At 41.1% G+C, this 12,213-nt stretch overlaps 1 protein-coding gene across 5 annotated transcripts in view; it reads left to right on the top strand.

Moving 5' to 3' along the window:
• PIP5K1B (phosphatidylinositol-4-phosphate 5-kinase type 1 beta) overlaps positions 1-12,213 on the top strand; it is a 344,249-nt gene that overhangs the window by 33,357 nt on the left and 298,679 nt on the right. For 2 of the 5 annotated variants that reach the window (XM_032290961.1, XM_032290958.1), the window contains exon 2: positions 6,915-7,076. The exons of 2 other annotated variants lie outside the window; for them this stretch is intronic. The gene's annotated coding sequence lies outside the window, so the exon portion shown is untranslated. Of the gene's footprint in view, positions 1-6,056; positions 7,077-12,213 lie in introns of those variants that run through there. One more of the 5 variants, XM_032290959.1, reaches the window with a different exon arrangement.

Here is a 12,213-nt window from a genome sequence, read left to right as displayed (position 1 = left end):
TCTGCTTCAGTCACCACATCTATTCTGACCCCCTAGCTCCCTCTTCTACACACTTCTGTGATTACATTGGGTCCATTTAGATAATCCAGAATAATCTCCCTATTTTGAGATACTTAATTTAATCACATTTAGAAGATTCCTTTTCATGTTAAGTAGTATATTCACAAGTTCTGGGGATTAGGATGTGGACATCTTTGGGGCCATTATTCAGCCTACCACAGCTGATGTTTTATAGTTTACTTAACCATTTCCATTGTTGGATACTTAGAAGGCATCCAGTTTGGGGCCATTTTGACATTCCTGTTTCCTATATTTGTATACTTTGACCTTCTTTTCTTTCGGATTGTGTCTCTTAAGATAAATATCCAAGTTTAGGTTCCTTGCAACAAAGAGCAGGAACATCTTATGTATACTCTCCAAATACAGTTAAATTATTGGTAAATAAAGGAGGATGTCCATTTCCCTACAACCTCAGCAGGTTGGCTTTCTGTCACTTCCAGGTTTGTTTTCAGTTTGTTACAAAGTGACATTTTATTGGTGTGTTTATTTCCTTTCTGGCTAGGTTAAATCTTTTTGGAGTATGCGTGGGGCCATTTGTCATTTGCATTTTGAGAATAGTGTTATGTTTATTTTGCTTTTTAGTTGTCTCTGGAGCTAGAAGAATGGAGACAGGATTAGACTATTGCTTAAGCAAGGGCATAAGCTTGCATGAGGAGATGACGTATGCAAATCTATATTGCTTTCAATTCTCCATCAAAGGAAATGATTTCTGAAATGAAAAGGGTGTTACTAAAAGGGATTCGGATGACAATGAAAGAAAATCCAGGTAATTTGAACACATTTACATCTCTAGGGCACACTGGATTGTATCTCAGGGTTAGCAGGGTTGAAGGAGTCAGCAGACATCATCTCTGAGCCATTACCAGTGATCGTTGACTGAACTTGGAGAGTGGCAGAGATTCCAGAAGATCAGAGATATGCAAATGTTATTCTGTATAGCTTTTGACATAGTTGAATTCCTAAAACTTTCAATGTATGAAATGCACCCTTGCAAAATTTCTGAACTATCATCATATAAATTATTTAGGAGTCCAGAGAAGAGATTGCATTGATCCTTAGGAACCAGCATAAATCTACTAATGTGTAGTGACCAATTATCACATTTTCTTTTATAAAAGAGGCTTTTATATTGGAAGATAATGCCAAAGACATCAAAGCATTTGACAAATATCTCTCACAGGTCTCCTTACGCACATAATAGAGAGATGTTGGAGCATGACAGAATAATGCAGTAAATTCATAGCTGATTCTGTTCATATGCCATAACATAGGTAATGACTGTGTGTTCCTCTACCCGGAAAGTGGTTTCCAGTTTCAGGTATTTAGGGTTTTTCTTATATGGCTGATGACATAAACCTATAGAATAAATCTTCATAATATAATCTTGAAAGTAGGCCAACACCAACTAGATATATTTAACAGAAATAATGAGAACTTCTAAAATTGAAGCTGTATTTAGAATTGAAACAACAGCTGATTTTCTTTATTTTTGGCCTTCTTGAATTTCACCAATTAGAAATAAAAACAATAGTACTTGTACAGTGAAAATGACTTTTAAGGTTAATTTGTGTGTGGTAGGGGAATTCTGGGTCCACCTACATATGGTTGCTGTGAGAGCATGTGATAATAAAGAATTGCTGGACTGAGAGGAAAAGATGTGAGTACTGTTCCTGTCACCACCATAAGCTAGTTGTCATCTTTAGCCAGCAGTTGGCATCACCTTTCTTGGGATGCGTATTCTTATCTGAAAGCTGGGGATGGGAAGGGGTGGGGTGAAGTTAATCACTTTGCTCCATTCCCGCTCTCATGTGGTATCAGGCCGTACAACCTCATTCTCATGTCCCTTAGCGAGTTTGGCCAAATTTCTAGACTTTTAAATGGACCCTTCCAGATATCTAGCTTAAACAGACCCCTTCAGGCCCTCTCTGAGAAGACGCCCCTTTTCTTTTAATCTGCAAGTTCCTTCAGATCAACCTTTTTCAGGATCATATTAAACCACCTACATTTTCAACACTTCAATCCAAGTTTCAAACAGTGTACTTGAGCCCACTTTGATCTCAGAAAGGCTAACATTATTTTTTCCCCCTTTGGGCTCAGGCCCATGCCTTGGTATTTCTGGATGAGCCTATATCCTCTTCTTCACCAGCCCAAAGGGTTCTCCATGGCTTTACCATGGGGTCCAGCCTTCAGTTTCTCCATTCTCTGTCAGCCTACCCTGAACAAGCCTGGCCTGCATCAGCATTTGATCATCAACTGTTTCTCTAGCTTCCTCTCCATCACCACTGTTTTGATTCCATCGTAATGTTTATGACCATTTAATTTTGAATTTCTAAACTTCGTTTTATTTTCCTATTTCATATCTTCATGTTATCATTTATAAAGGAGTTGAAACTATTTCATGTGCCTCAGTTTACTCTTGCTTCATCTGTTTCCCCTTTTATCACTCCTCAAATATCATCAACTCTTTTTATTTTCTGCTTTTTTTTTTTTTTTAAAAGATGGGGTTTCACCATATTGGTCAGGCTGGTTTTGAACTCCTGACCTCAGGTGATCTGCCCACCTCAGCCCCCCAAAGAGCTGGGATTACAGACGTGAGTCACTGCGCCTGGCTATTTTCTGCTTTTATAAGATACAACATTTGTACATCTTCATACAATCTAGCCTTTGGCTTATTTTGTCTATATACTTAGATTAAGTTCTCAGAGTTGTAGGTCTTTTGAGCGATATGGTAGTATAGTTCTTGACCCATTTTGGGTACTTTATTTTGACTGACAGAGACAAGAGGCCACTTTAGCCTATTATATTCTTTCCTTAAAACTTTAAAATATTTGACCGGGTGCCATGGCTCATGCCTGTAATCCAGCGCTTTGGGAGGCTGAGGTGGGTGGATCACGAGGTCTGGAGTTCGAGACCATCCTGGCCAAAATGGTGAAACCCCGTCTCTACTAAACATACAAAAATTAGCTGGGTGTGGTAGCATGCACCTGTAGTCCCAGCTAGTTGGGAGGCTGAGGCAGGATAATCGCTTGAACCCGGGAGACCAAGGTTGCAGTGAGCTGAGATTGCACCACTGCACTCCAACCTGGCGACAGAGGGACACTCCTTCTCAAAAAAAAAAAACCTTTCTTTTTTCTTTTCTTTTCTTTTTTTTTTTTAATAGAGACGGGGTTTCACCATGTTGGTCAGGCTGGTCTTGAACTCCCGACCTCAGGTGATCCGCCCGCCTTGGCCTCAAAAGTGCTTGGATTACAGGCGTGAGCCACCATGCCCGGCCTAAAAAAAACCTTTAAAATATTTAAGAATTCTGCATTTATATTTAAACATATAAATGTCAGCCTCCTTTTTAGGGCTTCCCTTAATACCAATATAATTTTGGTTGGAGGAATATTTTGTAGCCTGTGATATCTCAGATTGCAATACTTCCCAGCCTGCTGTTTCCTGCACTTCTCCTTTAGCTCCTTCCATTGAGAATTCTCCCCAGGCAGCATTTTCATGCTTTCAGTGCTCATTTCAGGCACTTTCTCCTCTGCTGTGCCTATGCATGCTTGAGGCTTTGCCCTAAGCTCATGTGACCTGCACAGCTAATTTCAGGTTCTCAGTCTAGGCTTATTACTGTTGAACCCAAGAGAATGACGTATTGCCCAGTCTCCTGCATGCTCTCTGCCAGCTAAAGGTACATCCCGGGGTCATGTATTATGCTCCTGGTTAGCACGTTGGGCAGGAGACAAGCTATCCACTGTGGCTGTGACCAGGTATAGAGTCTCTTTGCTTATCTGAAAAACAGATCGACTTTACCACCTGTCACCAGTCCTTCCCTGCTACTGTGTCCTTGGTAGGCCAGCTCCCCACCCTTTACTTAGAAACCTTTCCCAATCTCTACCAGTAAGATAAATGGAGCAAAACAGGAAGCTGTTTCCATGTGGCTCAAGGCTCTGCTATACATGTGTTTGTATCAAATGTCTGAATTTTCTCCCTGAAGAAACGGAAGATCTTGGGACAGATCTTTTGGTGAGATTTAGATGTTACATGGCTCCTAACAAGGCTTTTTATTTATAAATAGAAGTACTTAAAGCCTTTAGGACATGGATACTTTCAGAAAGCTTTTTTAGTTTATCTGATTTCTGTACATGTTTTTGGGCTGACTAAATGTTAAGTAGTTCTAATACAGTATGATACAATGGATTGGAAGATAAGTGGCTGTTGCATGTGTAGTTCACAACGGTAGAAGACGGAAATAGCCTGTGTCTTCTCTATAATCACAGATACCTAGCATAAGGACAAAGGTGCTTTTTAATATATTTTTATCATGCAGCTCTCTGAAAGTGGGCTTCTATGCAATGCAGGAGTTCAAACTCCTAACTAGGACTCTGGTTCAGTAGCTCTGATGAAATCACTGGAGCTCCTTTAGCAACTGAATTGTTTGCATGTCATAAAATTATGATATTCTTCTAAGGCAAATATTTATTTAGTGAGAAATGTAGGTGTGCACAGTTAAGGCTTGCGCCTTCCTCATGGTTTATTTCCTTATGAAGTTCATTAGTCTCTGACTCTAGGCAACGTGATATTACAGGAGTGGCACAGACCATAAATGTCACAAGATCTGAGTTCAACCCATGGTGTAGCTAATTATCCTCGAGTTGTAAGACTTCAGGCTCAGAAGCCACTTGGTGTGCCAGAGGTGTTTTACCTATAAACCTGAGAGAGATTGGGATAAGTTTTAGATCAGGTCATTTCTAAGGACTCTTTTAGCTTCAAAATCTCAAATTAGTATTTCTAAATGCCATTTTTCCCACTTTTATATAATTATTTGCCCATTTAACCAAACTTAGAAAATTCAGAAAATTATGAAGAAAAAAATATAATGCTCTTTCATTCCTTAACACAGATAAAATCATTGTTCATGTTCTGGAGTATTAGCTTCCTTTTTTTCTGAGGAGTTATATCTAAGAATGCCTAAAACAGTGTGTGTACATAAATTCAAAAACTGGAATCATTTTCCTGGGGCACCTCTTTCATAAAATGAATTTTGTTTCACTTAACATTATCCCATGTCATCTAATTAGGACTTAGAGTTTTTATCCAAAACTAGATTTCCTTGGTCACTTCTGCAGTTTCTTTGGAATTTTCCATATTGAAGACAATGTTGCAGGCATTTGCGAAACTAAGCATGCTTGGCTTGTGAATGCACTGTAAGTGCAGTGAGTTGATTCCATTCCAGAGAACAAGCAGTAGGAATATCCTAGAGCACCCTGCCTTCTTGCTGTCCCTGCATGTGTAGAGACTGCCATGGCCATGGGTCAAGGAGGAGGATGAGGGATGACCCCTAAACAATGACATTAGCCTGTGACATAACAGTTTCTCCAGTTGTCTCGAAAGCGCACCAATTCACTGGGGAATGACCTCCAGAAATAGTTTCGCTTGTGCACAACCAGATGCGATGGGGCTGACTCTGAGCAGAGGGATAAAGAAGGGAAACTTGGTAACCAAGCCTTTTCTTTCTGTTCTCTGCCTCCCTCCTCTACCCGACCTCTTCCTCTCTTTGGCATTTCTCTTCACCCTCCTAGCACCCCAGTTGTCACTTTCTCCTCCATGGGCCTGCTGCATTTTGTTCATGCTGCTGATAGGGTCCTTATCTCATATTACTAATTGGAAAATTTGGGCGGCAGTTGTTGGGGGTGGGGAGAAGCCGGGTAGGTTATCATGGCCCTACTCATAAGAAATTTATGTTGCCTCACCTCCATATGAGTTCAGCATTGGAAGGAAATCTTAGTTAAGGTTAGAACAACATGTGAAGCTGAAATATTACTGAATGTTTAAAAATTATTTTCCGCTATTTAACTCAGTGTCTCCTGAGATAACACATTATATTAGGGTTTATGTATAAGCTTCTCTTTCTTTGGAAGTGTGTTAGAAAATTACCATATGGATAATAATTAAAATGTTCTTCCATTAAGTGTTTTGAGAAACAGGAGTCAAATATCAGCCCCTGTGTCCCCCGCAACCTCCAGGGACTGAGACAGCTCCCTGGGTGGCTCATCTGAAGCCCTTCATATCAGCAGCTTACTCAAAAATGGCTCAGAATGAAAGGTCTTTGTACTATAATGGTAATTTTTCTAAACATTTGAAATTGTCTCAAAATTATAAAAGAAGCAGATTTGTATACACACACACATACAAACACTAAACATGTAGATACATATTTTAAAAACATGAGGATGTGTGTCATACTATACAAAGCCTATAACCTGAGTTTTTCACTTAACAGTATGCTATAAACATCATTGTATTAGTAATATATGCAGTCTGTTTAACCATTTTTAAAAGCAAATATGCTTCATTGTAGGTATATACTTTAATTAACCAAGCTTCCAAAAAAAATCATTTCCCACTATTATTTGTTTGCTTGCATGTGTTTTCAATGACAATATAAGTTATATTGGTTTTGGTGGCCTTGCTTGGAATTTAAACACCAGAGAGCCTATATTAAGCAATCCTACATTTAGTGGGAAGTTTTACTACATCACTACATGTACTGTAAGGTCAACTAGTTTCTGATTCTAAAGTTTTATGATTTGTAGCATTGTTTCCATGGGAAAGTGCATTCCACATTCTAAACAGCTGAGTTTTGGAACTCAGCTCCTTTGAGAGTTGTAGACCACTCAGACACAAAATTATCTTTAAATATACAGGTAGGTGTGTGTAATTTGTGTTATATTTAGATAATAATAATAAAACTCACTGCCATTTGAGCCCTTATTATGTGTTAAGGGCTATAATAAGAGCCTTCATACATTCACTTGTTCCCCTCTTCACAATGATTCTTTGAGGTAGGTTTTATTATCTCCATTTTACAGATGAGGAAGCTGAGGCCCAGCAGAGCTGAGACGTGACTGCAGAGCCATCCAAACCTAGTCCTGTGACCTTTCTCTGGTGCCTGATACCTCTCAGTGTTGGGTTTGAGGGTCTTTTCTTTTTCTGCTTCAGCTCCAAAGGTCCTTCTAGGAGAGAGGTGAAAGGTAATTCTTTTGAAAATACCTATCTTAAAGCAGTATTATTCCCTTTTAGAGACCCATTGATTCCCTTTGATGGAGCCCAATACCATGCAGGATCTTTGCGGTTTCTCAGTGGTGTGAATGGGCAGCTGATATGGGTGGCCTCAGGAGCCTATAGAAAGAGGTGCCCCAGGAAAATCTGACACAAAAGAACTAACTGACTGCAAGATTCAAATAAACATACTCAAAATGGTCTGAAATAGAGTGGTCAACAGTGATGGATAGCGGGTCCCTCTCTTTTTAAAAACAGATTTAATTATAGTATTCACACAAATCTCACTTAAAATAGGAGCCAGCATGTTCATTTTTTCACTCACTCATCAGCTATCAGACTTTGAATGAACACTCTTTTGTACCAGATTTTGTCCTAGGCCCCAGGATTGTACGAAAGTGGATGAAACATAGTCCCTGCCTTCAAAGAGCTCAGAACCTAGTGGGGAGCAGGCCCAGAAACCTTCAGATCCTCTGCTGTTCATTTGAAAAAGAGCCCAAATGCCAAAACTTCTTTTTTAAATTTTTGAAACAGGGTTGTTGCTCCGTTGCCCAGGCTAGCATGGTGCAAATATAGCTCATTGCAGCCTCAACCTTCCGGGCTCAAGCAATCCTCCTGCCTCAGCCTCCCGAGTAGCTGGGACTATGTTTGCACGCCACCATGCCTGGCTAATTTTTAAAGTTTTTATTTTAGTCTGAAGTTGGGGTTTCGCTGTGTTGCCCAGGCTGGTTTCAAACTCCTGGGCTCGAACATCCAGCCTCAGCCTTCCAAATTTGGGATTACAGGCGTGAGCCAACTTGGCCCAAAGCATCTTTTAATGTCAGTTTTGAATGAGCTTTCATAGGAACTGTACGTATGAGTGAGAAGAAATCCTTTTCAGGTGGTATAGATTTGGTAAGCAGTATTTCCAATATCAGAAAGACTTGGTCAGTGTATGTTGATTTAATAAAACCCCCTGGCATAGAAGGATGATGTGGCTGTTGACTTTTTCGCATTTGTTTAACCAAAGTGCCAGTTTATTGAAGATGAGTTTCATGTCATGTTTTACTGCCCTGCATGTTAAGATTTGCTTTTCATGACACATAAGACAATGCGAGATTGAATGGGTGGAGTTAAAGAGGCCCCTGTCCTTCCATTGATACTAGTTGAGTTTCCTGCTGAGTATGGGTTGAGGCTCTGGTCTTCTCAGCTGGGTGCCAGATAAGTGTGCTGGGAATCCTGTTAAGGTGACATCTAAGAAGAAGACTCAGAAGACACAATATTGGGGACTCAGTCAGAGCTTGTTTCAGGAGGATCAGAGCTGAGCTTGGTGGCGGTTCCCGGTGATAGGGATTCCTTCCTGAAACACATTTGTCTTCCTGAAAAGGGAGGAAGGTGTAAGAACGAGAACAACTGATGTAGGCAGGAGGTCCATAGCCTCAGTTGCCATAGTTACTGAAGGCTCTGCATGGCCTGGCTAAGGGTGGACAATGTTACAAAGTGAACCCACAAACCACAGTGGTCTTTATCCTCAAGCTGGGGCATGCTGGGCCTCATTTTTGGAAAGCACATTTTCCATGACATGTGCTAGCACAATGGGGTTTTATGTGTAATCTGCTTGAACAAATAGTTTTCATGGGAGGCCATCAAAAAACAACTTCATCAAGTCTCCCACTCTTCCATTAAAATTTATTTAGTGGAAAGCATTTCCCCTGTTTTGGATGAAAATGTATCTATCACGTGGCTATTCTGATTCCTCATATATAATAAAAAAGCCCGACTTTAATTTGCCAGATACTTAAAATGTCTAGTATCATGGGATAGTCAAAGCTTCCAACCTCATTCATATGTATAACTGCTCCCCTTCCCCTGGCTAGGGCCTGTTGCAGGGAGAAGGGGCTGTGGTTGGAGGCTTTTTCTCTTGCTTACTCAGTAGCTATGACTTCTGTGCTGGGTTTAAGGGCTGGGTGGGGAACAGGAAGGAGTGTAGGAAAGTTTTTACTTGGCAGGCGGTATCATAGACGAGCTCTCTTTGTGTTGTGGGTGTTTACAGTTGATTCTTTCTCTTGGGGGGCCCTTTAGTGAGTTCTTTGGAGATACCCTCTCACGTTGTCTCTGGGGGCCTCTTCCAGTTTCCTTGGTGGGGCTGCCGCACTCTTCAGCCTAATCGCAGACTCATTCCACAGTCTCTAGAAAGCCCACCAATCCATTCGTATTCCCGTCTACTGGGTTCTCTTGCTGCCCAGGTGGCCCTTGTTGGGAATACCCTAGTGTATAGCCCTGTACATATGCGCATGGTGTGATCCATGGGAAACACTCACATCTCCTTGTTCCCACCAACTGGGAGAGGACAGGCTGCTCCCAGTGCAGGTCTAGTTTCTTTTGGCTTGTCCGTCAGCATCCAGCCAGCTCTCCAGTTCTTCAGAGTCCTTAGGCCAAAGTCCCAGACAAGGTCACAGTGCCTTCCATATCATAAGAGTCTCACACTTTCCAGGTAGTCCTGTTGAGTACCTCGCTAGGCTGGAAAGGAGAGAAGCAGGAAGAGGGCACTCTTACCTCTCCCTATGCTTAGTCCTTTAGGCTAGGACCAGACTGCAGCCTACTTTCTTCAAACACTCTCTCCTTTTAGCCACCAACAAAGAGCCCTACTTACTTGTAGCCTCACCGTAGGTAAGAGGTTTAAGACCAGTGAAAAAAGTTTTGGGCTATGTTCTTTGAAAAACTGCATCTAGGCCTGGCATTTTACTTTGGAATCTGGTATCTCATCCATCTTAGTGGCTTGGTTGACGCATCCCATTTTGACATTCTGTAATACCTTTTCGGGAAGCAGGGCTTATCCTTAGCTCTTGGAGATGCACACAACATATAACATAGAAAAGGCTCTCTGGTCTCCTGTCCACTTTGCTCCAGCCTCTTCCTCTCCTGTCCTCTATCCTGCCTCAGGGCCTGTGCTCCACCTGAATCTTCCACCCAGGAAGCTCCCTCTCTGCTGCCTGCTCCCGCTTTGTGTTGCCATCTCCTTCTGTTCCTTTAGGATTCTTAAATGTTCCTTCCTTAGTAAAGACTTCCCTGCTCAAACTCCACCTAAGTAGATCTCCCCTAATTTTCTGTTTTCTTTTACTGTAATTCTCTATTTCCCTCATAGTACATCTTATATTATAGATGATAATGTTTCCAAATAAGTTATTCAAGCTATTTAGTGTCCTTCTCTCACATCAAATGGTAAGCCCCATAAAGGAAAATCCATGTCTGTTTTATTCGGTAGTAGGAACCTAACCAGTGCTCACTAAATATATGTTGAATAGATAAATAAAAGCATGAATTTAAAAGTTATCTTTGTTTAAGCGGTTCTTTCCCAAATGTCTCTCTTCTTTTGTGTTAACTTTTTTTTTTTTTTTTTTTTTTTTTTGAGACAGCGTCTTGCTCTGTCGCCCATGCTGGAGTGCAGTGGTGCGACCTCAGCTCACTGCAACTTGCATCTCCTGGGTTCAAGCTGCTCTTGTGCCTTAGCCTCCTGAGTAGCTGGGACAACAGGCATGCATCGCCATGCCTGGCTAATTTTTTTGAGTTTTTAATAGAGACTGGGTTTTGCTGTGTTGGCCAGGCTGATCTTGAACTTCTAGCCTCAAGTGGTCCCCCCACCTTGGCCTCCCAAAGTGTGTTTACTCTTAACATACAGATACTTAGTTATATGGCATAGACAGAGTTTAGGAAGTGCTGAGACAAGGCTTAATTTTTGGTATATTTTTCTGTTCATTATCTCCCCTTACCCATTCCCTCCTCTCTCTGTCTCACTTTATTTTTCCCTCTGGCTCTTTTTCTCTCACTCTCTTCTAACAAGAACTTAGTTTGAGGCAAGCGGAGCAGAGGTGCCACCTCATTTTACAGATACCACACTAAGGAAAATTAGCTGTGAGGTCACCTAAGGGGTTAATGGCAGGCATGGCCAAGAGCTTAACATTTCCATCTCTCTTCTGGTCTTGTCCTCTCTCTGCCTCTCCTGCAGTCCTTCATGTCCAGCTGTCCTCTGCCCTGCAGCAAGGCCTGACTTACCACTTCCAGATCATACCGAGGCAGCAGCAGCCTGGCCTCAAGCTAGAATGGAAAGACTAGTTCCCAGCCCAGAATCTGACTTGCATGGTACACAGCATGAGAAATTCTCTTCAAGATGCAGCCCACGAAAGCAGCATGTTTACAGGTAGTAGATCCCCAAAGTTGTCATAGCTTCCCCCCACCTCCATACCCCGGACCCATCCCTGCCCTCAGCCCACACAGTTGGGGGTTCATAGGCTATGAGAATGTCTTTCTCCTTAGGCAGAATAGAAGCTGGATTCTGAAGGAAGGTATTGGTCTTGAACTAGGCTTGACGATCACCTTACCTCTCATTCTTTCCCTGCCTACTCCATAGACAGTCCTAACTCTGGCCACAAGTCAGAGAATCTCACATTCCTTCTTTAACAAGTTTTACTCCATATAAGGCCCTGGAGGCAGTCTAGACTCCCTGGGTGACAACTTGGGTGTACTTACTTCAGGTGGAGGAGGAGGCTTATCTCGTATGTGCACATTCTTCTGGTGTGTCCTATCTGGTTATTATCAAATCGAAACTGCAGTAGTTGACGTTTGTTGCTTAATTACTGTCTGTTGATTGTAAAATAACAGACCACCAATTTTGTTGGTTAGTTATTACTGCTATATAGTTATCAAGTGCACGCTGTAACATGGCAGTGTTTTCCTTTATGCTGTCTTTTTGATGAGTATCGTTATTTACACTAATAATGCCTTGCATTTGAAATATGCTTCAGCGTTAACACAGCACTTTCATTTTATTATCTCATCTGGCTCTGTTATAAAGAAATGCAAGCAGGCAACTAATTTTAGGAGAGTGGGAGGTAAAATTTTTATACTTTACTATAAACTTTGGCATAATATAACTTTTTTACAGTAAGTACTTATTACTTTAGTTAAAAAATTAGAAGTGAATTTTAAAATTGTGTTATTGCTGTTTTTTTTACACCTTGTCATAATCCAAAAATTAGAATACTAGAAGACATATTCAGTCCAGGATCATATAAAATCATAGTATCTTAGTTAGAAGCCACTACTCTAGAATTTGATCCATAATATGGCTTA

This window comes from Sapajus apella, unplaced genomic scaffold (genome assembly GCF_009761245.1).
Source record: "Sapajus apella isolate SASKATOON/1434 unplaced genomic scaffold, GSC_monkey_1.0 scaffold24, whole genome shotgun sequence".
Classification (NCBI taxonomy): Eukaryota; Metazoa; Chordata; class Mammalia; order Primates; family Cebidae; genus Sapajus; species Sapajus apella.
The sequence above is the reverse complement of the archived record's forward strand: the minus strand, read 5'-3'. Positions and strand labels throughout refer to the sequence as shown.